Raw genomic sequence first — 26,821 nt, forward strand, 5'->3', positions numbered from 1 at the left:
CATTTGTCTTTACACAAGTTTTTGTTATGCTCTGTAGATCTCACAGAAAGTTTCTAACATTCAGACAAATTAGCCACCACACAAATCACAAGCTTTTGTGCTACTGGGCAAGTACTCACCTGCTCAGACCACATAGAAAACTTCTGACACAAAGATTCCTCAGTGTGGCTCAAACCCAGAAGAATTACCATGGCACCACAGCCACTAGGTTCCACATAAATAAATCATCTCAGCATGGCTGGAAGAGTTACATTTATTTCTACACAAGCTTGCTTCTTTTCCACTCTGCTGATCTCACAAAGAAAACTCAAAGTTAGTGCTTAGGGAAAAAACAAGGAGTTTAACACATTGTTACAAACATAAAAACACAAATACCTAGATTTGTTTTTCTAGGTTCAAGACTCTCCTGATTAGTAGTCCTGTGTGTCATGGGGAACTTCCCGGCCAATGCACCAAAATGTAGTGCCAGGGAAATGTTAGTAGTCCCCAAAACACAGACAGGAACCAATCTGATGCAACTCACAGCAAGAGCTGCCCCTCCCCAACACACCACTGTCACACAGGATATTTTTTGGGGGAGAGCCCCAAATGTCTACTGGGGGCTAGGCTTTATAGTAAGCAGCAAGGGACTACTAGTGCAAGCATATAATTGGAAAGCTACTGTGGCCTTTAACATATTTGGCTGGTGCTGGGAGTCATATCATAAACTTTATTTCTGCTCCCCTCTGCATTGGTGGTTGTTAGGTAGGGGGTGGGCTTGTAACCTGGGGGTGCAGGTTTGTTGGGGGAATAACCTGGAGACACTGGTCTTGTTGAGGGTGTAACCCGGAAATGCTGGTCTTGTTTGGGATTAGCCTAGAGACTGGAGCCAGGCTCAGGTTTTGTTTGGAGGCAACTTGGAAACTAATGCTAGTTACTAGCCTGTTAGTTTACTGGAATATAAACTTAGGTTCTCTAAAATGGAGTATTAACTTAAAAGATTTGGCATCTCACTTCTCGTTCCAATGTCTGGGATCCACACATGATTTCCTGAGCTCCTTTCAAAGGGCTTGCATCACCAGCTCTGCCCTCTGTAGCACTCTAGGCTCTGGTTGACTACATTTCACTGCTGCTGCTGTTCTTGAGGATCATCCCACCATACTGGCATCTCCAATATACCGGGGTCTTCCCCTGCAACTAGGCTTCACCAATTAGCCTCTCATAGGTTCTGGTGCCAAGCCTCAAATCCTTTTCCTGACCCCTTCAGTCCTGTGCCATCAATTACAACTGAGGCTGCACCTTCACCAATGGCCTTCCATGGCCTCTCACAGTGCTGAGCCTCAGCTGCTCTTCATGACCCCTTCATGCCTTCAAAACCAGTACCACCTGGGTGACTCTTACACATTACCAAGTACAACTATAGCACAGGTACAATCTTTGCTATCTCTAGATCACAGATTCTTTGTGCTCTCAGAAAACACTTTCCAGATTTCACCTCAGTGATCTTGGTCTCTTCTTAATCACCAGTAATTTCTTAGCTCCAGCTAACCAGCATCAACGGTCTCAGTAGTCTCCTTCTCCTCTTGACTATAAAGCCAGAGCCACATGACTGAAGCTGTTGAGTTCTGCTGCTTTCAGAAGCTGGAACATGGCCCCTTGTTCTATTACATTATCACCAGCTTTCTGTTTTCCAACTCCTTCACTGCCTAAACTTGGCTATCCTGGAATTTGCTCTGCAGATTGACCTTGGACTTAGAGATCTGCATGGCTCTGTCTCTTGAATGCTGGGATCAAAGGTATATACCACCACACCTGGACTTAAGCTTTTCTCTATGTGGAACTTGCTCTATACCAGGCTGTTCATGAACTCAGAGATTTGTTTGCCTCTGTCTCCTGGAACTTAAGGTGTATACCACCATGCTTGGACCTAAGCTTTCATGGCCATTGTTCCTCGAGGTCTGCATCAACCTCTTGCTCTCTTGCTCTCTCCTTGTTCTCTGCTCTTCCCTTCTGTCCCTGTCCATTCTCTCCTCATTCCCCCTTCCCCCACATGCCCATGGCCAGCCTCCTTTCCTCTTTTCTCATTAAACCTCTCCCGTGGAACCAAAAAAAAGAAAGAAAGGAAGGAAGAAAGAGAGAAAAGGAAAGGAAAGGAAGGAAGGAAGGAAGAGAAAGAAAGAAAAAGAAAGGAAAGAAAAAAGGAAGGAAGGAAGGAGGGAAGGAAGAAGGTCTGCATCAAAAACCTGTGTCTTCCAGCCTGGGATCTGGATTACAAGTATGCCTTCCATTTGTGGATTGAATTTCATTCCAGATTAAAAGCCTAAACTATTCCTTGTTCAACTGAAAACATAAATAATATGCATAGCTGGATGGGATCTTGCCCTGAGATCACCACTCTCTTAATCTCTTTATCTCCTCAAACACAGGATCCAGCTGCATTCAATTCCTGGTGCCCCTTTATTATCACTTGAACCACTGATTTGAATTTTTTTTTCTTTGTCAGCTTGCCATGCTTGATCAGAATACCCTGCATGAGACTAAGCCAGAGAAAAAGTCTCTGCTGGGCTCTTTTGAGAATTACTTTGTCAATGCAATTAATGTAAATCTCTTTACTTTAGCCTCAGGTAGACTCTTCAGACAAGGGCAAAAACCAGCCACATTCTTCACCAAAACACACAAAAACAGTCTCTAGGCCACATACTGAAATCCTTCACCACTGAAACCTCTTGGGCCATGTCTGAACAGTTCAAATCACTCTCAGCAACAAAGTCTTCCATATTCCTAATAGGATGGCCCACTAAGCCCCACTTAAAGCATACCATTGCTTTCCAAGCCCAAAGTTCCAAAATCCACATTCTTCCGAACAAAAGCATGGTCAGGCCTATCACAGGGATACCCCAGTCCTTGGTACCAACTTCTGTCTTAGGGTTTTACTGCTGTGAACAGACACCATGACCAAGGCAACTCTTATAAGGAAAACATTTAATTGGGGCTGACTTACAGGTTCAGAGGTTCAGTCCATTATCATCAAGGGGAACATGGCAGCATCCAGGCAGGCATGGTGCAGGAGGAGCTGAGAGTTCTACATCTTCATCTGAAGGCCTCTAGAAGAAGATTGACTGGTTCCCACGTGATTAGGAGGAGAGTCTCATTGCCTACCCCACAGTAACACACTTCCCCTAACAAGGGCACACCTACTCCACCAAGACCACACTTCCTAATAGTACCACTTCCTGGGCCAAGCATATTCAAACCATCACAGATGTTAAAAATAAAATCTAATAATACAACTGTAGAAGTGCATGCTAGTAAACTCCACGTGGCCTTTCTTAATCTGATTACTCTGTTAACTCTTGTGTATGCTCTCACCGCCACACAGGAAGTGTCTCAGGGCTTCTTTGGCCCTGTGACTCACTCTTGGCCTTTGTGGCCATAATGAATAAATTTAGAACAATGTGCTACTATGACAGATACTCCAGGGCTGAGGTGACTACTAAGAGACCAAAGAACAAAATCATGAATTGAGCACAAAGTACAACAGTAACTGACCACCCCTCCTTCCTGAATAAGTGACGTATGACTAGATTTTGATGTCGGTATACTGGCTGGTTTTGTGTCAACTTGACACAAGGTAGAGTTATCACAGAGAGTGGAGCCTCAGTTGAGAAAACGCCTCCTTGAGATCCAGCTGTAAGGCATTTTCTCAACTAGTGATCAAGGAGGAGGACCCAGCTCATTGTGGGTGGAGCCATCCCTGGGCTGGGTTCTATAAGAGGTCAAGCTGAGCAAGCCAGGGGAAAGGAGCCAGTAAGTAACATCCCTCCATGGCCTCTGCATCAACTCCTGCTTCCTGACCTGCTCGAGTTCCAGGCCTGACTTCCTTTGGAGATGAACAGCAATGTGGAAGTGTAAGCTGAATAAACCCTTTCCTCCCCAACTGCTTCTTGGTCCTGATGTTTTGTGCAGGAATGGAAACCCTGACTAAGACAGTCAGCAACTTTGAATATTAAAAGAAAACAAAAGAAAACAAACAAACAAAAAAACCTTTGAAGGCCTGGCCCTCACCTTACGTTAGCAGAGTCAAGGCCATTGGCTCCACTCCAACAAAGCTCTCCCTCTGGGAAGAAGGAACAGGCAGTTCCTGTTGTACTTGGGTCCAATCCGAGAGTTTGTTTCTCAGTCTCTTAATAGCCACTTCAGCCCTCAGCCATCACACTAGCCCAGCTTTCACACTGCTCTAAATGGAATTATCCCGTCATGGAGTCAGAGTCGAGAACCAGTTAAGTCCAGTTAGCCAGCAAGGTGGGTGGAAATTATAAAACCCTGTGTCTCCAAATCCTGACCTATAGCCAACAGCAAAAAGTAATTTGAACTTGGAGATTAGACCTGTAAACCACCTCAACCTTCTGGAAGAGCAAGAAATGAAACCTTTCCCTTTGGCATCAACTTGTTCTTCCTTGTTGTCTATGAAATATATATGAAAGGGAGGGAGGGGGTGGGGTAGAGAAGGAGGGATGAGAGGGGAAGGAAGGAGTCGTTCTCCCGGAATCCTATGTCTTTTATTTGTTTGTTTGCTTGTTTATTTTTATATGTACCTGTGCATTTATGTGCTCATGTACATTCTGGTTTCTTGAAGTCTTGAAAAGGGTATCAGATCCCCTGAAACTGAAGTTCCTCAAGGTTGTGAGCCACCACATGGGTGCTGCAATGAACCTGGGCCCTCTGAAAGAACAGTGTGTGCTCTTAGCCGTTTGGGCCATCTCTCCAGGCCTGCACCCCGACCCCTGCACCAGTGTCTTCAAAATTTGTGCCCCAACAAAACTATCTGATTGATCCAGAATCACCCCAAGCAATAGTAGCCATCTTTCACACACCAATGCCCGCACACCCCCATTTGCCCAGATAGTGATACCACACAACCCCTATGGATGTGACTTTGCCCAGAAACTTCTGGGCTCAGAGTCCAAAGCTGTGCCAATTGTGTTAATATGTAGTGTTAAGTTTAGAATTAGTCTACAGAATACTTATCAACTGATATCCATGATGTGTATGACACACAAAAATAACATGGTGGGTCTAGTGTGCAATATATGAGATCTGTGGTCCCATGGTCAGTGTGTAAAGGAGTAATCAGGATATAGCTTAGTTTGTTAAAGAAAATGTAACATTTGCATAGCTGGCAAGCTACTGTAGAACTTAATTCATTAGCTATTTTGCAGCTGTTTAAGTGTTGGGGAAGGGTTTTATTCATTAGTTTAGCATTAGATGTTGGGGACTGGTTCTAATGCTTTGTCCTAATTCTGCTCCTAAAATCACATGGGAATCTACTCATCCAGACACTGAGGGTCCCTGTCTCCAACTGGTTTTTGATTGATCAGTAAAACGCTAGTGGCCAGTGGTTGGCAGGGTGAAAGAGGAGGGTCTTCTAGGATTCCCAGGCAGAATCACAGAGGAGGGAAGGAACAGAATTGCCATGATGAGGAAGCAGAGCAGTCAAATGTAAGAACTTCTGGAGAGAAATCATCCAGCAATGTAGGAAAGCAGCCCATGGGAGGGCTGTCCGGAAGGAAAACCAGGTGGCAAAGATTAGATATAGATTTGGAGCATAACTTGGGAATTCAGGGGGGAAGTGTGTGCTAGCCACAGGAAGGTTTAGAAGCGCCCAGCCATTGAGCTAGTCATGGCATAAGCGTGTGTGTGTCTGTGTCTGTGTGTCTGTGTGTGTCTGTCTGTGTCTGTGTCTGTCTGTGTCTGTGTGTCTTTCATTCAAGAATCCAGAGAACTCTGGCTGGTGGCTAGAAGCACAATCACCTGCCAAGAGCTCAAAGCAGATTAACGATTCACAGTCACATTAGCAGTGCTTAAAATCAAATACATTTGATCATGAACATGGCTTAAGGTGTTGGCAGACTTGACCAGGTTGTGGATGTTATGATGTTTTCTTTGGGGACAGCTTAGATTCTGCCGCCTCTCCCACCCTGGGTCAAATCTGACAACACAGACTTTGTGTGTGCGGAGAGCAATGCTTTTCCTCCTCCTTCCACACTGATCTGCCCACTGTCTCCCTTACCCGCATTAGCAGACTCTAGACTGGCTCTGCTCACAGCCCCATTTTCCCCTTAAAGCAGGCCATGCTGCTGCCCCGGTCTCAGGCCTCAAATGACCTCTTGCTTTTCTGATCTCCTTAGCTCCTGCTGTTTCCAACCAGAATGTTCTTTCCCTTGATGGCCACATGACCCATCCTTTACCTAATTTGTTTTAAGTAGGGTCTCATGTAGCTGAGGATACCCCAAATACACGGTGTAGCCAAGGATGTCCTTGAGCTTCCGATTCACTATTCCAGTCTGTATGGTGCTGGGGTTCAAACCCAAGGCTTCGTGAACGTCAGAAAGCTTTCTACTCACTGAGCTCCAACCGCACCCTCCTGCCCCATCCTTCACTTTCTTTAGGTCTCAAACAAATGTCAGTTTCTTAGCAATGTCTACCAAGCACTCTGTCATGCCCTCCTCATACCCTTGGTTCTTGCCCTTCACTGACTTCATTTTTGTTTCCTCATACCAGATCATGGAATTTAACAGTGGGTTAAACTGTTTCCCGAATACTGGGCACAAAACTGCCTCCAAATGAACCAACAGACATCACATTGGCATACCACTAAGAAATGACCCTCCACTCAGAAAGGTCTCAGTTTTGAGATTTCCGTGTTTTTAACATTGATTATTCCTGTGTTAAGAAACAAAAAACATCACCAAATAAGTAACAAAGACATTGTGACCATAGCCGGCTGGGCAGCCCTAGGCGTACACAACCTCCACTCTCTCCACCAAGCTGGTTAACTTCTGCTTCCTGTTGTACTGGGGATTGAACCCAGAACTCTGCCCCAGTCCAGCAAACATTTTATTGCTGAGATATAAGCCCAGCCCTTAAGGATTTGTTTGCTTTTTAAAATAAAATATTTTATTTTACAGTTTGTGTATATGTGTTGGGTGAAGGTGTACACTGTGTGAAGATGTGTCTCTGTCCTTCCTCACCTGCTTAAGGCATTCTCTGATTGGCTTTAATAAAGAGCTAATGGCAGGACAGGAAAGAGAAGGTGGAACTTCCAGACAAGGACATGGATTGTGGAAAGAATTAGGCACTAGGGATTCACTACCCAGACAGGGAGGGAGGAAGGAACGGGAGAGATAATGGGCCACATGGCAGACACAGAGTACAATAAGCAGCTTAAGTTACACAGCTACTTGGGAAGAGCCTAGTGATGAGGCCTAAACTTATGAATAAATATGAATCTCTGTGCCATTGTTAGAAGCTGGCAGGTTGAAACAGTCCAGTGGTAGGTGTGTGTGCATGTGTGTGTGCGTGTGTGTGTGCGTGTGTGTGTGCGTGTGTGTGTGCGTGTGTGTGTGCGTGTGTGTGTGTGTGCGCGTGCGTGCGTGTGTGTGTGTGTATGTATGTATGTATGTATGTATGTATGTATGTATGTATGTATGGGTGTTTTGCCTGCCTCTATGTCTGCACCACTGTGAAGATGGCTTGTGATTTCCCTCAAACTAGAGTTACAGGCTGTTGTGAGCTGCTCCGTGGATGCTACAATCTAACCCTGGTCCTCTGTGAGAGTAGCCGGTGCTCTTAACCACTGAGTCATCTCTAGCTCTTGGTGTTTTTGAGAAAGAGCTCCTCTAAGTTACTCAGACTGGACTTGAGCTTTCTATGTACTTTAAACTTAGACTTTAAGCAACTTTTATTTATTCTTACCAGAACATGTGTCCAGGGAGGCATTCAGATGTCACGAGTGGACATGTGGAAGTCAGAGCACAGATTTCTGGAGCCATCTCTCTCCTTCAGCCTTGTGGAGACAGGATCCCTCCTGTTCTGTGTTGATGCACACTCCAGGCAAAATGGCCCCAGAACTTCTAGCGACTCCCTTGTCTCTGCCTCCCACCCTGCTGCAGGAGAACTAGAATTACAGATGCCAAAATATGCCAACATCTTTGGCTTTTTGACATGGATTCTGGGGTTCAAACTCAGGTCATCAGGCTGAGCAGCAAGGGCTTTTATCTGCCGAGCATCTCACTAGCCCTGACAGTGAACCTCTGTATTACCTGCCTTAGCCTTCTAAGTAGTTGGGAGTACAGACCTGCACAGCCAAGTCACAGGGACAGCAGTGACTGTCACTGATAGATCCATTTTCAGGTGAGAAAGCTGCAGCATAAACATCACCCTTCAGGTTCCACCACCAGGGGCAGCCAACTACAGATTCACAACCAACCGACTTGGATGTTCAGTGCTCTCACCCTCTCGTCCAAAAGATTTCACGGACTGCTGCTCTCCTGTGAAGGGAGAAGGGATGGCCTAAGCTTGTGTCTGCATTAGCAGATGAGTAAATGGACCAACCCCGATTCCTGGACCCAGCAGCATCCTCCCCTCTCAGTCTTGAGTAATTCTCTACCCTGGAGATGTTGATTTCGAGTACTGAGGAGAAAGAGCCATCCGGGACAACGTGAGGGATCTGGCTGGCTGGCCGCTCACCTCCAGGTGATCGTGACATGCTTGCAGATGTAAAGGCTCCTCAAGTGGTTTCTGAGTCCCCAGCGCTAGGCAGGCCCTGTGTTTGAAAGCTCTAGCACGCCCAGCCTCAGCCTGGAGAGGTCTATGAAATGGGAATGGCTCTCTCTCACTTCTTTGAAAAAGGTTTTGAAAGTAAAGGTAGCTTTTCTTTTATTTGGGGTACACATCTGTGGGAGTCAGAGGTTAAGTTTCATGAATCCGTTCTCTCCTTCCACCATGTGGGGCCCCGAGGATCGAACTTACATCGTCAGGCCTACCAGTAGATGCCTGTACTCCCTGCTCCATCTCACGGCCCAGGATGGCTTGTAGAAGTCTGAGATCATGTGGATACAGTTCCAGGAAGGAAGAGGGAATGAAGCCATGGAGTCTCCCAACCCTCTCTGAGGAATGCCTGCCCCCTAAGGTAGAAACGCTCTCCTTGGCATGTTAGCTATGTTCACAGGAGTGGCACTTAAGGACATTTAGCAGCTTCCTCAGATTCAACCGGTTTGCCACTAGCAGCTTCTGAACAACCAGAAACTCTCCCTACATTGCCAAATGTCTATTAGAGGAAAAAAAGAAAGCCATTCATCCAGGAGAAGACTTTAAAGTCTTGCTGCACTGGGGGCAATCCTCAGTCAGTAAAGTGTGTCTGCCTTGCAAGCCTGAAGCTCTGAACTCTGTTCCCAGGAGCCAGCCTGAAAGCAAGGCATAGTGACACACTCCTGTCACCCCAGCACTGTGGGTTCAGAGAGGTGGTCTCTAAAGCTCACACCAGCCAGTGTAGCTTCAGGCTCACTGAGAGACTGTCTCAAAAATAAAGATGGTCAGGGAAAGATAGTGGGCGGCAACCTTTGGTTTACACACACACACACACACACACACACACACACACACACACATACACACATACACACACACACAGAGGCACACACAAGCACACTACATACAAATACAATAAATAAATAAATCTTGTCCCTATAAGAGCATGTATAGGAAAGGTTGGTGAGCTCATTCAGTGGTAGCACAGTTCAATCCCTAGAACCCACAGAAAGTTGGAAAGAAAGAACATCTCTGCGAAGTTGTTCCCTGACCTCCACACCCACATACAAGGATAAATAAAAAGAAAGAAAGAAAAAGAATAAATGATTATTCTCAAAAAGAACAGTCATAACAGCATCCTTCACAATAAGTTAGAACACAGAAAAACCTGAAACCATCAAATAATAACCCAATGAACAAAGCATGGATGACCACACAGTGAAATAGAATTCTCTTGTTTAAAACATGTGCCACAGCGATAAAGCTTGCAAAACAGGGTGGCAAGCCAGAAGCAAGGGCACTGAATTCATTACTTTGTGTGTCTGAGTCTCCAGGGCAGGTGACGCTACAGTCTCAGAAATAAGAGCCCTGTTGCCTGGGAGTGGGGTTTGGGGGAGTGAGGACACAGGCCCGGAGGGTTTTTTGAAGGATGCTAAAATGTTCGGAAATTGGCTGGGGTGGTGTTTATATAACTACGAGTCTGCTCAGCAACCCCAGCGAACTGTGACTTTAATGGGTGAGTTACAACCTATGCAAATAACAGCCCCATAGAACTGTCGCCATCAGACCCCTAGCTGCTCTGCCCTGTCCTGGCCTTCTGACCAGGTCCTCCCAGGGGCAGCCCTGAGGAGTGGGCAGTTGTCAGAGCTTCCTGGGAGTTCCTGATGCCGCTGGATGGCTGATCCTTACTTTTAGATCAGGAGAGAGCAGGGACCAGAAAGCCAGGCAGGGCTCCCTCTGCGGCAAGCAGCGGCACCAACACTGGTCTCTGTGAACTTCTGCCTCCTGGCAGGCAGCACCATCTCATAGGTGACAGATTGGCACATGGCGCCCCCCTGTGGACTACTACAAGCGGCTCAGCGTTCACACTGCTTCAGGCTTTGTAGGAATCTCGCTCCTAATGGAAAGAACACTTCTCCTTCCGGTTCTTCCTCTCAGGATGGACCCTGGCTAACAGCCAAACACGCCTCGGTTCTGACTCCCTCTTGCCCAGAAGTTGTCCTTTGTGTGCAATGCCCTTGCCCAAACACTGCCGAGGGAAAGAGAGTCAGGAGGAGCCACCAAGAGCTTACTTAGGTCAGTAGTCCACAGTCAAGTGGGAATAAAAAGTACTTCGCACAGATACAGCAGTGTCTAGTTCTTCAAGTCCAGTCTTTGCTGATAAATTAAACTGATGGGTTTTCTTTTCTTTCAATATTGGGGATTATACCCAGGGCCTGGGCAAATGCTGTAGCACTGAGCATGTCTCTAGGCTGTGTGTGTATGTGTATCCATGTATATGTGGTGTGTGTGTGTGTGTGTGTGTGTGTGTGTGTGTGTGTAGGACAAAGTTTGACATCAGATACCTTCTTCTATAGAGAAGAGGGTCTTTGACTGGTCTTGAGCTCAGTGAATGGCTAGAACAGCTGTCCAGGAAGTCCCCAGGGATCCTTCCATTTCAGCTCTCCCAGGGATGGGAATTTCACACACACAGCACCCCAGACTTTCACGTTAGTGCTGGGATCCAAACTCAGGCCCTCATATATGCACAGTAAACACTCAATATTTGAGACACCTCCCCAGCCATTCCAGCCCTCTACCTACCTACCTACCTACCTATCTACCCATCTATCTGTCTGTCTGTCCATCTATCTCTCTCTCTATCTACCTATCTTTAAATTTTACTTGTTTTAACACAGGGCTCAATATGTTATTCAAGCAGGCCTTTGACTTGTGCACCTTGTGCCTGTCTACTGAGGAACTGGGACGGCAGGCCGGTGCCACCAGGCCTATTCTGATTGGACTAGTTCTTGATAATGGCTCGCTGTACTGGCTCCACCTCCAAGTGGTACAATTGCCCTTCAACATGGGTCTTCCAGAAATCCTAAAACCAATTCCAGAGGTTGGTCATTCAACTACGATGGCTTCCAAGGGGGAAGAGAGTGTGATTTTAGGTGAAAGATCTCTCAGGTCGCCCTCATAGTACCACCCAGGGCACATGACAACATTTAGTTCAATTGGTTGACTGCCTGTCTCCTGGACAGCTTATGCACCCTATCCACACGGATCTTCCCTTTAACCCGCGGGGGTGTCCTTAGCATTGTTTGCAGTGGCAAACACCCAGAAGGGCTGAGCGGAGGGAGCAGTGGAGCCAGAGGTCGCGCTTGGATCTCTGCCCCAAGCCCACGCACCTGTCCTCTTGCCGCCTCCACCTGTGTCCAGCCTTTCTGCCTTTAGCACCAGGGGTTCTGAGCACTCCCTGTCCTGTTTATGTCCACCTCACACTTCCCAACGAAGTATCCTGTAGACCTTTTAAGGGGCCTGACTCTCGTTAGCGCTGAGTTCCCTGTAGTGTGAATGTTGTTCACAGTGGGTGCACGGGGCATGTTAGGTGCATGAACACACAGATGGCTGAAAGTGGAACCGATTGTGAAGAGTGTATTCTGGTAAAACCTTTACCCATACCCCAAACGCCTAGAGCAGGTAGCAAACACAAAAGGCCCCCTCCTGTAGTGACAGCAATTGCAGCTGTGTTCATGGCCTAACCTAATGCCACAAGTCTCCAGACCCAGATCGCTGTTAACTCCCTTAGTTGAGGAGTTTCATGTCACAGCTTACAGAACTCCAACTCAGGTGTTCAGACAAAAGATATCTAGGCTTTTACCTCCAGGAACAGCCTCGTGCGTGGGGGTGGAGGGGGCTGGGGGATAAGAGCTTTGAGAATTGAAGGAAGAGCCACAGATGCTCATAAAGTGAGGGACCTCATGCCACAGGACCCTGTTTGCACTGTCCAGGATTCACTGTGCAGAGGGTAATTACAGAAGGCATGGCAGGTAGACACCTGTACCAGTGCAGGTGGAAGGATTCCTCACACCTTAAATCTGGGAAATGATGGAAAGCCTCTGTTAGCCAGGCCTGTGTCGGATGCTTAGACCAAAGCATTCAGTGTCCATTAACATATATTTTATACTTTTGATTGTGAGCCTAGTTTTCAACAGCTGATCCATCATCTCTCCAGCACATTCAACAAATATTAACAAAAGTGATACTGTGTGGTAGTTTGAATGAGAATGGCCCCCATAGGTTCTTAAGTTTGAATACTTGGTCCCCAGTGATAGAACTGTTTGGGAAGGATTAGAAGGTGTGGCCTTGTTGAAGGAGTTGTGTCATGGGGACAGGTTTCGTGGTTTCAAAAGACTCAACCATTCCGAGTGTGCACTCTCTGCTTTCTACTTAGTGGCTCAAGATGTGAGCGCTCAGCTGTTCCTGATGGAAGGCCTATTGTCCACCATCATGGTCTCTAACTTTCCAAAACGGGAAGCCCAACTAAATGCTTTGTTTTATAGTTTACTTGGTCATGGTGTTTTGTCACAGCAAGAGAAAAGTAGACATACACCCAGCCTTAGAGTTCATAATTATAAGTCAATTGGCCAGCCACTATGAACTGATCTGTGGCAGACTGGACATAGGGGTCAGGGAAATTAGAACTGATATCAAAAATAGTCTCCGGGCAAAAAGCTGAGGAAGGTTTTCTGCTTGAAGGTTTACTTGTAGATAAAGCAGCAACTGTGGCCTGGAGCTGCAAAGGGCTTGAGCAGAAAGAACCAGAAGAAAGCAGAAAGAAGAGGAAAGAAGAAAGTAGGGAGGAGTGGAGAGAGCAGTCCACAGGGCTTGTGAGGACTCTTGCCTTTCCCCTAAGTCACGGAAGCCAAAGGGTGACAGAATCACACTTGTCCCTTAACTCTAGCCATAGGACACTGAACACTGGAGACTATACAGATGTTCAGGAGAGAAATGTCAGTCCCTGGGCCCAGAGGGATGGGAGGCAAACAGGACAAAGAGGTCAAGAAGTCTAGAATGGATGGACCTTGAAGCTTGGCTGGGACAAGCAGGGGAGAGGCTGCCATCAGGATGACATCAAACTCTCCAGGTGGCTTCACACCTCCCAGAGGGATACAGGACTAACATCACCTGGATGGGTCACACTGTCACCCCCAGAGAATGGCCAGGCACTGTGACTTATCAAATCCACTAGGTTCTCTTGAAGTTGGGGAAATTTTCCTAAAGAGAAGAGGGATCCAGACCCCAGACGCAGTTGTCAGAGTCCACGGCAGAGACAGTATAGATGAGGAGCCACTGAGGAAACCAACAAGACCTCATTTACCACACCCTTGAGTGCCATCAGGCAAGGCGCCAAGATAAGCAATGCCCTAAGTGAGGTGTGCTGGGGGCACACAGGTGCACAGGCACTAACGGGATCCAAGATGGCCTCTAGCACCACATCTTGGCCTCAGCTAGAGTGGAAAAGGTAGGGGGTTTGGTGCCAACAGCGTCAGCCAAGCTGTCAAGAGGCAGAGAAGCTCAAGTGGGCCAGGGTGGAGCATTTCGTCTCCATTCTGACTAAACAGACACAAACATGCACACACTCTTGGCATTCTCTAAGTGCTTACTCTGATGTCATAGAGTCCTGGATCTGAAGAAGAAGAAGAATTCTCCGTATATCTTACATATTTCTAGAAGCCTTTGGCAAACACATTAGCATTCTAAAGTTCAATGCTAAGTCAAGGAGGAAATGAACACAGCAAGAACTGGTCTTTCAAGATCCCCTGGGTACTCGGGCAAACCAGTAAAAGTGGCCAGATTACCCGGATGTTTGTCTGAGACAACACAATGCTGTGTTCTGTGTGACCATACTGGCTGCAGGCTTTTATCTCAGAGAGCATGCAAACAAGGGTGAATGCTTTAAACATCGTGGCAGTTTGTTTGTGGGTTTTTGGTTTGGGTTGGTTTGTTTTTCTGTTCTAAAAATAAAAATGATTAGTCAAGAAGCAGAGGCCATCTCAGGCAAGGAAAGATGCATCCACAAAACAATAGCAAATCAAAGATGGACTCATAAAGCCATGGTGAATCAGGAGAGCCTTGGGAGCTGGCCTCACAGAGGTGCACAGCAGAAACAGCCTCTGCTCTTTGCTAAGCTGGTGAAACACTGGGCTTAGAGTGTTAGGCTGACAGCACTTAGAGTCATGGTTGTCACACTTCCTGCAGATCAGGTCCCTGGCCCAAGTCCAACATAGATCTGGCTGTCAGCTCCTGGAGGAGAGTCTGCCCCTGCTCAGGGCCCTGCTCTACTGAGGAGTTGATGCTCAATGGGACTGTCAAATTTGGTATAATTGTCAATTTCCATTATGTCTTGGTGACAACCTGGGAAGGTCACTCTACATGGTTGCCTGGCACTGAGAATTGTAGAGGCAACAACTTCCTATAACCCTACAGGATAGCAGTGGCTGGTGCCGGGACTTGACTCTGAACTCTGACACTCCACTGTGCTTCCAAGCTGTTGATCCCATCATGCTGTTCTTTGAATTCTTGCCCTAGCTTCACGATGGCGCCAGGTAGGAGTTGTGGTTGCATAGAAGGGACACCTGATCAGGGATCTTTCTCCTTGATGTTCTCCTTGCCTGGAGCTGGCTGCTGCTACCAGCAATTTGCCAGTGTGCCGAGGAGATACATGGACCACCACCAAATAAAGCCAAAGGACAGGGACACTTGTAAAGTATCAGTAGCTATCACCTATGTTGTCCATAGAGACAGACCACAGGGCAATGAGCCCCACTAAGAAACCAGATTGCCACCAAGTTCTCAGGCCCGCAATCCCAAATTTGGCTGAGGCAGGAGGATCACTAGAAGTTCAAAGCCAGCCTAAGCTATTTAGTGAGCTCTAGGCCAGCCTGGGCTACAGAGTGAACTCTTCTCGAACCCCTCCACTAACAGAGCGGACCTAGATTCCCTGCATTAATCATGTGACTAAATTCTAGGCAATGAGAGACTGGAAGAACTGTTCTGAAACTCAAGGAAGGAGGCTAATCTCAGCTCCCATCCTCCTCTGCAGTCAGCTGCACAGGCTGGGACCCCCCCATAGCTGCTGAGGTCACTCAGTAAGGGGCAGGGCTTCTTCACAAATCCTGAAGAGCCTCTGACTCACCTGGATGTTGGACAAAACTGCAGATGGGTTCCGCTGGCTCTAGCCGCACTCCTCTGCTCCTTGACGGGTGCAGACCCATGGCACAAGCATGTGGGGAAGGCAGGCCTGAGATGGGAATTTTTTAATGGAAGTAACAGATGATAACTCATTGAGAAAAATATAAAATAAATAAACCGGGGAGCCATGAATCCTTACAGACAAGCTGATGAATACAATGCTTATTTGAACCAAGTGTCTGCCTTGTTACAAATTACTTCCTAAGAAGCATCCATTGATTTCGGAGAAGGCCACAGTTTTACCTTGGTGGATGGCGGCTTCAGTATTCAAATCACGTGTCCTCAGCAGTAGAACAATGTAAGACCACTTGAGAACCGACGACCCAATGAGGAGAATTCAGCCTAAGACCTGTGATGCTCCCATGAAACCATCCATAAACTGTCACAGTTCGACAGTAAGAAAACCCCAGGGGAGCTGGAAATAAGGGTTACTCCACAGAATGGCCGACCACTCCTTGATGTTCAGAAGTGTCAAGGGGAGACTGGAGCATGCTTGCAAACTAAATGAGACAAAGAGTCACAACAACGGAATGGCTGTCAGTTCTGAACTAGGTCTCTCGCTGTATAGGACATTACCAGGACAGCCAGGGACATTAAGGGGTCTGAGGGCAGAGAGGTCACATCATCTGGCAGACCACCTTTCCTCAGTGCTCAGGGCATGAGGCATGAGGCTGGTGACTCACTCTCAAATGGATTTAAAACTAAATTCTTTATACTATATTCTTTAATTTCTTTAATACCTTTTGTGAGAGTTTCAAATAAAAAAAATAAACTTTAGAAACGTCACCACTCGGCACTAGAGCAGAACATTTCGATTCTGTCACAGGGGGCTTGAGGCTTGGATGTGAGCATGGTTGTTTGGATCTGACCGTCTTAAAGCTCTCCTTTAAAAAGTCAGGGAGCTGGAGGGCTGGCTCAGAGGTTAAGAGCATACTCTGCTCTTGTACCCAAGTTCAGTTTTCAGCATCCCTACTGGGCAGCAGCTTAGTGCAGCTCTAGACTCATGTGATCTGACACACACACACCCTACTCCCCACTCCCCACCTCCCCACCCCCCCACCTACAATCCCCACCTCCCTATCCCCCACTCCTATCCCTCACCCCCTACTCCCCCCACCCCCGCTGGACTCCACAGGCACTGCACTGGCTTACACATGCCCCACATAGGCACAAGCATGCACATAATGAAGAAGCTGGGTGTGTGTGTTGGGGGGGCTCAGCTGTTAAGGTCTAGTAGTTTTCTTGCAAGTTGAGTTCCCAGCACTCACAAGCCGGCTCACCACCACCTGTGACTTCAGTTTCAGGGGCTCTGTACCACGCACACATGTGGTACACATACTATCTGCAGGCACAGAACTCATACACGTAATATTTTTAAATATTTTTAATCGGTTAAAAAAAAGGTAATGTTAAAATTACTCTTCAGGATACCAGGCATGTTTGAATTTTAATTTGTTTTTAATTCCCTGCTATCAGGCCCCACCTCCAGTTACAAGAATCTTTCTACTTACTTTTAGTTGATTTTTCAGAAGCGCTTTAACCATTGGAGAGCGACAGACAGAGCCTTGATAGCTGTGACTATGCTAACCCCAGGTTTGCACTGCTTGACACTAACCTTCACTGGCATTTTTTCCTATTAAGTGTAACACTCCTACCATGCCGAGTCCTGACAGAATATACCAGGAGTCATGTACAGAATCAGTCTGCTGAGTTTTACTAAAATGAAAGTCTTTTGCTCATTCAAAGACACCATTTAGAGCAGAACGTCTTAAAACCTGTTCCTCTTGTGACCTTTCCGCCTGAGGAGTAGCTGCGTGATCCCGGGTACACAGGTGTATAGAGCAACCACACAAACCAACACTTACTGAGAAATCGTAAATTTATCCTAAAACAATTATGTGTTACACATAAGTTGAGCATATCTATTTAAAACGAGATATATCTGCTTGTTTATTTTTAATTAAATCTCGGGTTCCAGAGCATTTCAGTGTTTATGAAGTTGATCATGTTTTACAATCAGCACTGAGAAGCCGTTTCATATAAGATTGTATGTAGTACAAGGTAGCAGGACATTGCAGAAAGGGCTGGAAATCCTGATTTCAGGCCAAAATTTACTTGACAGTTTTTTCGTCTTTGTTTTTCTATTGAAGCTCAAATAGACAACTCAAATGGCAATTTGTTGTTGTTGTTGTTTGTTTTGTTTTTTGTTGTTTGTTTGTTTGTTTGTTTGTTTTTGAGACAGGGTTTCTCTGTGTAGTCCTGGCTTTCCTAGAACTTGACCTTTGACCTGCTTGGTCTTGAACTCACAGAGCTCCACTTGCCCCTGCCTCCCAAGTGCTGGGATTAAAGTCATGTGCCATCACTGCCCGACTTCAAATGACAGTTTTTAAACTTAAACCAGGCATGGTGGTACATGTCTTTAAACCCAGCACACAGGACAGAGAAGCAATCAGAACTCTGACTTCAAGGCCAGCCTGGTCTACATAGTAAGTTCCGGGACAGCCAGAGCTACATAGCAAGAGCCTGTCTCAAAGGACTAAAAATAAACAAGTAAATAGACACCAAGCATTCTGACACAATATAATCCAAAACTTACTTCCCTGATACTTACAAGCTTCAGAGTGGCAGGAGAAACATAATCAAGGCCCATGTTTCCCATAATTAAATCATGTTTCTACACGAGCAGAAACCTTTGTATGTACAGTAAAACGCTGCTATTCATACACATAGGAATCTCAAACTAATTCAAACTGTTTCTGGCAGGGACCGTGGGTAGGCTGGGACAGCATTCGGAGTCTGACATGTGCATGTGTGCTCAGAATCCATCAAAGCCATCACGAGCAGTTTGGGTGCACACTGCCAGAAAGACCTCAGACCCACCGGGCATTGGGTGCTTGAGTTACTTTGTTTGCTGAACTTTAAAAACCTTTCATTTCTGCCACATTTTCATGGTCTCCATGTTCAGTTACCCCATATAGGGTCATGACCCACAGGTCAAGAGGTCACGATTTAGAGAGTGGGCACAATCAGGAAACAGAAAACATTCGAAGCACATGTGTCCTGCAGCTTGGACCCAGGACACACAGACGACTACATTTCAACAATAAATAGTCAGCCCAAGTTTTAAAAGTTGGAACCTCAGGTTGGGGATTTAGCTCAGCGGTAGAGCACTTGCCTAGCCAGCGCAAGGCTCTGGGTTTGGTCCCCAGCTCCGAAAAAAAGAAAAAAGAAAAAGAAAAAAAAAAGTTGGAGCCTGCTATGACAGTATTTATGTTTAATCTCAGCTGCTTGGACGGCTGCAACAAGAGGACTCTTTTTTTTTTTTAAAGATTTATTTAGTTATTTAGCTATTTATTTATTTAGTTATTTAGTTCATGTACATGACTACTCTGTCACTGTCTTCAAACAAGAAGAGAGCATCAGATCCCATTACAGATGGTTGTGAGACGTCTGTACACAAACACACTTCACAGAACAACAGATACTTACACAAACAACCGGAGAAATCCGGGTGCTGACTGGATAGCTTCATATTAAAGAATAAGTGGTTAGCTAGGCATGGGCACATGCCTATCATCCCAACACTTGGGAGTCTGATTTCCACAAGTTCAAGGCCAGCCTGGACTACATGGTGAGACTCCAGCTCATAAAACTAACAACAAACAAAAAGAAATAGAATTTATTTTCTTCCTTTGGTTTCAGGTTTTCTGATTAGGTTGTCCTATAGACCAGGCCTCAAACTCACAGAAGCCTGCCTACCTCTCCCTCTGAAGAGTTGGGATTAAAATGATGTATTCTGTATGTTGTATGCGCCAGCATATGACGTTAGAGACAGTATCTGAAACTGCTTTCCCATCTTGGCACATGCAGGTTGTGGGTATGCAGATGTAAGAACTGTCAGGGTGCTGATGCTTATTCAAAATGGCTGACAGAGCCTGTGAAAGCACTGTAGAGCTTACTAAACTTTTATGTATTTGCAAATATCAAAAAAGAAGCAACAAAAACAACTGAGAGAAGGGTGGAGCAGTCACAGAAATGACTCAGCAGTTAGAACACTGCTGCCCTGCCACAGGACCAGGGTTCAATTCCCAGCCCCCTCAGAACTCTGTCACTCCAGTTCCTGAGGATCTGGTGCCTTCAAGCCTTCTACATTGCATGCATGTGGTGCACAGAAATGCATGCAGGCAACACACACACACACACACACACACACACACACACACACACACACACACACACACATATACACACACACACACACGGGGGTGGGGGGAGGAAAGATAAGAACCAGAATAAGATCAGTAACTGCTGATGGTTCCTTTAGAATTCAGAAGGCACCGTGGATCCTGGACATGCATGCAGGGATGGCAAACTCACTTCTGAACACAAGCCATCACCCATGCTCCTAGTTTCCTAAGGAAACTCATGGGGTTGTTAAAAAAAAGACTTGAATCAAAGGGAGGGTGACTACTGGGGAGGAGAGGAATTGGCGGACAGGGACATGAGAGCATAGCAGGAGTGACTATGATTAAAATGCATATGCACATGTATGAAAATGTCATGATAAAGCCCATAATTATGGATATTTAACATATTCTAATTGAAGTACCTAAAAAGAAAATAATGAATTTAGGTTAAAATAAAATGTATGTCAAGATTCATATGTTAATAACAATATTCTGTGTTGGGTAGAGGTGGTGTTGTTATACATGGCAGCAGCCTGATGCTGGGAGCAGAATACAAAGTCACAAGTCCAAGGTCAGCCTCTGCCACACAGCCTCTGATTGTAATTCAAGCACTCGAAAGTCTGGGGTAGGTAGATTGTGAGTTCAAGCCTAGGGGATACAGAATGAGTTCATGTCTCAGACCATTCAGCCAACAAACAATCAAAGATACAAAAAATGGCAGACAAGAGGAAAGAGTTTCAACAGGAAAAGCAGCATAGGGGCTGGAGGGAGGGCTCAGTGACTAAAGAGCATGGCTGCTCTTCCAGAGGTCCTGAGTTCAAGTCCTAGCACCCACATGGTGGCTCACAACCATCTCTACTGGGATCCGATGCCCTCTTTTAGCCTGCAGCTGTACGTGCAGATAGAAAATCATATACATAATTTTATACATATATTATATACATATTTTTCACTTGAAAAAGTGAAAAAACCCATATGCTTCTTCAAATAGAAAAAAAAAGTGAGGATGTGCCACATTAAAACTTGCCACAGTCTGTAGTTAGTGATGAGAATCAATCCAGGGCCACATCAGTAATTGTGGGTGGACCTCACGTGCCTCACTCGACGCTGAGACCTCAGAGGTCTCTGGGCATGATCAGACCCAAGACGATTGCATTCCTACTATTAACCACCACACAGGAGGAACTGTACCAACAGTTACACAGAGCACAGAAGAGAGTCAGGAAACAGAACCCACCTCAGGATGGATACCAAAGGATGAGACTGTCAACCTCCAGAGCAGTGGTCCCCAACTGTGGTGGTTTGCATACGCTTGGCCCAGGAGTGGCACTATTAGAAGGTGTGGTCTTGATGGAGTGGGTGTGTCACTTTGGGCGTGGGCTTGGAGACCCTCCTCCTAGCTGCCCGACAGAGTATTTGTAAGTATTAATATTTCAGAATTAATGAGATTTAACAAGAAATATTCAGTTACCAAATGAATTAAACTAGGAAGTACTCTTGAAAATGTAAACACTCTGAAGAAATCTTTCCTGTTAGGTATCAGCATGTTACCGCCTGACGATGATCAAGGCATGCACTGCAAGTGGAGCAAGAATCAAGAGTCCAGGCTGGAGAGATGGCTCAGCCGTTAAGAGCACTGACTGCTCTTCTGGAGATCCTGAGTTCAATCCCCAGCAACCACATGGTGGCTCACAACCATCTGTAATTAGATCTGATTCCCTCTTCTGTGTGTCTGAACAGAGTGACAGTGTTCTCATATACCTAAAATTAAGTAAATCTAAAAATAGTTTAAAAATTAAAAGAAAAAAGTAAATCTATTCCTCACACCACACATAAGAACCAACTTCAAATAGTTTGGAGATCTAGACTTTAGAAAAAAAATTCAGGGGCTGGGAAAATGACTCAGTTGATAGAGCACAAACCGTGGGCATCTGCGTTCAGGGTTAGGGTTAGGGTTAGGGTGTGTTCAGAGCCCGGCATTTACATTATAAAGTGGGGGCCAGCAGATAACATGAGTACTGGGCAATCCCAGCGCTAGGCTGGGTAGGCAGAGACTGAGGCCTGGGGTCAGGTAGCCTAGCTCAGTGAGCTCCAGGTTCAGGAAACCTGTCTTAGATTAGGCACTTGGAAGGAGATAAAGGACACTGTGAAGGTCAAGACCAGTCTGAGACACAAGACAAACCAAAGCAAAGTCCCTTTTTGCAAAGTCACCATATGTCAAGTTAAGACAGAGTACAAAATGAAAGCCATCTCTAACGTGCATTATAAATAAATGGCCAATACCCAGCCCAAGTCTTAGATGTGGTGAGAGGCAAGATGCCCATTAGCCCAGTGCCTCTCAACCTTCCCAATGCTCTGACTTTTTAATACAGTTTTATATTGCCATGACCCTAACCATAAATTATTACTTTGCTACATAACTGTAATTTTGCTGCTGCTACAAATCATAATGTAAATATCTGTGTTTGGTGGAAGAAACTTGGAAGCATAGGGAGAGTTTGATAATTCTGCACTTTTTTTTTTTTTTTTGAGTTTCTCTACAAACTGATTAGGGAGAAAGAGTTAAATGATAGCTGAGGTAAGGGTGCAGCCACTGTGTAGGCTGGAAATCCATTGCCTGAATCTAATTTTAAGGACATGACAATGAACCCAACTTGAAGAACATTTATAAAATTTCAATTGCACAAAAGCAAAAGCAACACACTAACAAAAACCTGAGGACCAGTAAGAAAGACAACTTAATTCCTTAAGTAGTCCTAGATTGACTAAGGTGCGAAGGACATGGAGTGACCAACAAGCTGGGCATTAGCCTACATGTTGTACCAAAGTGGAATTCCTGTCTCCCCAAACTGTGCTGCCTGTGTAAGACAACTCATGAAGAACCCCCCTTCTCCCAAGCAGGCAGACATGAGGGGGTAAAGGGGAGGCAGTGTCTATTAGACTAAGCTAGTGGAGAGCTGTAGTCCCAGCTGTCCAGGAGACCGAGGCTAACCTGCCCACCTCAGCCAGACTGTGTTGACAGACAGCATGGTGGCCATAGGTCCAATCTTAGTTCCATAAAGAGAAAGAAGATTGTTGGAAATGCACAAGCAGCAAAGGAAGGGTTCAGCCTGAGTCTGTGAGAATTCCCAACACTACTCCTGCAACGACAGCATCTGCTGCAGTGATGGCGCACCCCTCCGCCTGGGTCCCTGTTGGGATGGGTCTGCCTTGTCTGCCTTCTGTACAAGGATAAAGTGTCCGTCATCTAGAACCCAGCATTCAGGACAGATTTCATGCAAAGCCCTGGCTTGTCGTTGCTGTCACTATATGTCTCTTCTTGCAATGGCACATCTCCTTCCTAACCTTTGACAGGAGATGAAAAGCAAAGTTGTTAGGGGTAGCAAAGGGATATGCATCAATATGAAACTTTCAAAGAATCAAAAATATTACTTAAAAAAAACAACTAAAATTTAGGGGTGGCCCAGCAGTTAAAAGCCCTGACTGCTTTCACAAAGCAGTCAGCTTGGATGCCTTGCACCCTCGGGGAGCTTCTCACCATCTGCAACTCCAGTTCCCAGGACTCAACGTTCCTGGCCTCTGGAGAGGCGGTGCCAAGAGTGAAGTGGTGCAGATGTGCACATCACACCACATCAAGTTAATTCTCAAAGGAGAAATTCAAGTGTAGGTCTAATTCACAAATAGGACACATTTTATGAAATTTAACTTTATAATCCAATCAATATGAAAACACTAATTGTCCTGCAGTGATCTGTTCCACTGTCCCAGGCCTGGGCCTTGTTCCAGTGCAATGCAGCAAACTATAATTTGTGGTGGCAATGGTAACTGCAGCCTAACACCCCGCTCTGCCTGTCTTACAGTGATTCCTGTCCACTCACGAGCTTGTTACCTTTATAGCCAAGAACTAAAACCACAAGTTTATCCACACGAGACAATGGATACTTTCATGTGTTCACCGATAGTCTCAAGTAGCCAACACTACCTCTATACATGGTGCAGACAGACATACTAGCCCACAGAAGCCAAGCACGGGAGTTGTTCATTTCAAGTTTAAGAATTATGGTAGAGCTGGTTTTCATCTGGGGTACGGTGGAATAATAAACTGAGGGGAGGAACAAGGGACAATTGAAGCACTATTAAGTCTTTTTTTCTTTTTTCACAGGTGATTACATTGGTAAATTGTAATCACAATTGGTAAACCAGATATTCATGTGTACATACATGTAACCCTACTACTCTGGAAGTAGAAATAGGAAGGCCCTGGAGAGTCAAAGGCCAGCTTAGTCTGTCGAAGGCCAGGGCTACACTGAGACTGCCTCACACATACATATGTATGAACAGTTTTTATACTCAATAGTACAGATTAAAAGCTATGTAGAATTAAATCTAGGTAGTAAAAATCCTGAAAATAAAGCTAAGGAACGGGTGATGTCCCTAAGTTATGCACATCAAGATCTCACTGGACAGAAACACTGCACTGCAGCTTGTGTACTGCTGCATGTAGAGACGTGCGGACCAACGCCACCTTCCCAACAAGTCCAAGGAGCATGAGGGAAGAGCTGAGATTCCTGTCCCCATCAACAGTTTCCATTTGTTGCCAATTTCTTCATGGGTGACAGTTGGCATTTTATTATACATTCTGAAAAACATGTTCAGAAGTTTGAAATCCTAATTGTTATAGAAGCTCACAGGTTTAAAAAAAAAAAGGGTCAAAGGAATGAGATATTTTTCAATCCATCCAAAGACAATTAGGGAATATGTACAGGCTTTTGCTGGGTTTCAAAAGGGAGACTCATTAATTCTCCCAAAGGATTCCTCTTGACTACCCCAAAATGTCCATCAGAAAGCATGATTTGAAACTTTAAGATACACTATTTGCCTGTTAGTCCTCCTTCAGGGCAAAAGCAGGCCAAGTTCCTCAGATTTCTGGTGTGATGCTTCTTGTGTGGCTTCAGGGAAGTCAAACCCCAACTCCATTACCAGTTAAAGCCTCCATATGCAGTAGCCACAGAATCAGTCCCAAAGGATGCCTTTAAGAATTAAATGAGCAGGGTGTGGTACACACCTTTTTTCCAGCACTCAAGAGGCAGAGGCAGGTAGGTCCTGGGATAGCCAAGAACATGTCTCAAAAACTAAGCTGTGTTGTGTACCTACTGTGCACCTGGCCATGAGTTCTCTCCATTAATTCTATTTAATGGTTTTAATATTACCAGTTAGAATTGTTGATCCAAACCACTTTCTCCCATCGTTACTCAAGTAGAGTGATGCTGGGTGTGGTGGCACTCACCCTCACTAGGGAGGCAGAGACTGGCAGCCTGGTCTACAAAGTCCAGGATAGCCAAGCCTGCTACAGAGAGACCTTGTCTCAAAAAATGAAACTGAAAAGTTGATTCAAGATCTCTCATACTAACTGCCCTCAATCTGTCACCTTAGTACAGGCTTATGTCCTCACTTCATGATTGTTATTGATCCAATTATGATGTATCAAAAGAACCATCATTTTTAAGCTAGTTACCCATACAAAATTCTATTAGATTAGCTCAAAACTCTAAAGGATGCACGCTTAGTATACCATCTTGTACATTCCTCTCCTAACTTACATGTGAGAAACGGAAATTATTCATGGACTGATAAAGAACTCAGAATGTAATTCAGCGAAACAAAACAAAAACCCATGTGCCATTCATGTGTGACTTAGAATTCCATCAGCAACAATACATCAATCCATTAACATGTACTTTATAATGTACATGTTTCTGTATGTTTGAAAATACAAATCCCTTGACTACCAGAAGGAATGCTAATTTGAGGTTAATACTCCATGCCACCCAAGTTTTCCTGGAGGATTGTCTGCAATGAAGTAGCTTGCATGTTCTCCTACCCTTGTAGGGGATACAAACTTGCCCAAATGTGAAAGCACAACCTACAGCAGGTAACAGCACTATGGCTTTTTGCCACATCAACCTAGCACTTGGAGAACCAGGTAGTCACAAGCCACATCTCAAAGGTATCCAAGGGACTGGAGTGAGAAAAGCCCCCCCTTAGGAGGCTGCTTAAATGCAGACAGGTTCTATTCTCAGCAGAGTAAACCTAAGGTGGGGGTGGGAGGTCAGAGCCAGTGACACTGACATTGTGCTAAGGTGGGCTGACTGCAGGCTTACTCAGGGTCTCCTTGGCTAGTCCGGCCTGTTTAGAGGTGTACAAACAGCACAGCCTGGCAGAAGTAGCTAGCCAGTGCACTGGACAACCTTACTTCCAGTCCAAACCAAACCCATCATTTTACTTTGCTCAATTTAGAACATACTCTAAACCTGTTCTAAGTTGAGGTTCGCCTTAAGTGCTTACATAGCCTGGGCCCTCACTTTACCTCATGAGTAAGAAATTCAAAGTACATAGGATCTCACAGGTTAATCTAAACTGGAGAGAAAGTACCACTTCATCAGCACAGCACCATGGCAACCTATCAGCAGTTGCCTTCACTGCTATCAGCTCAAATTCTATCATGATGCTGTGCAAGTTTAAAGTAATAATCAAATAGATAAAAATGGTAGCTTCCAGATATAGTGTCAACACCCTTGTATTTCCAGTCACCATCAATTCTGAATGACCAAAACCTGTTTCAAGAGTAAGTATGTGGCAACTGGTGAAGTTCAAGACATCTTTAATGTATCAACACAGATTGTAGCCAACAGCACTGCAGCTCACTGAACTGTCCAAGCTTACCTAATGCCCATTTCTCTGCAGGGCATCTCATTCTTCCTATTGCTTGCTCAATGACTTACCTTAGGGACTGGGGTGGTTAAGAGCACTTACTGCTCTTGCAGTGGCCACCCATTACTCATACGGTGGCTCACAGCTGTCAGTTGTAAGTGATCTGAGGCCCTCATCTAGGTTCTCTGGGTATCAGACATACAGATGGCATACACATGCATCTAAAAGCAAGCAAACATCTCTACACTAACTGGTGCTCACTTTAAAAGTACAAAACGTGGAAGTTGGAGAGATGGCTCAGTGGTTAAGAGCACTGACTTTTCAAAGGTTCTGAGTTG

General features: G+C 45.4%; 1 protein-coding gene across 4 annotated transcripts in view; it reads right to left on the minus strand.

Annotated features, from left to right (window-relative positions):
• Positions 1–26,821, minus strand: part of Snx31 (sorting nexin 31) — a 101,068-nt gene that overhangs the window by 72,947 nt on the left and 1,300 nt on the right. For all 4 annotated transcript variants that reach the window (XM_063264614.1, XM_063264613.1, XM_063264612.1 and 1 more), the window contains exon 1: positions 1–26,821. This exon is cut by the window's left edge; it is cut by the window's right edge and continues 1,300 nt beyond it. The gene's annotated coding sequence lies outside the window, so the exon portion shown is untranslated.

This window comes from Rattus norvegicus, chromosome 7 (genome assembly GCF_036323735.1).
Source record: "Rattus norvegicus strain BN/NHsdMcwi chromosome 7, GRCr8, whole genome shotgun sequence".
NCBI classification, from domain to species: Eukaryota; Metazoa; Chordata; class Mammalia; order Rodentia; family Muridae; genus Rattus; species Rattus norvegicus.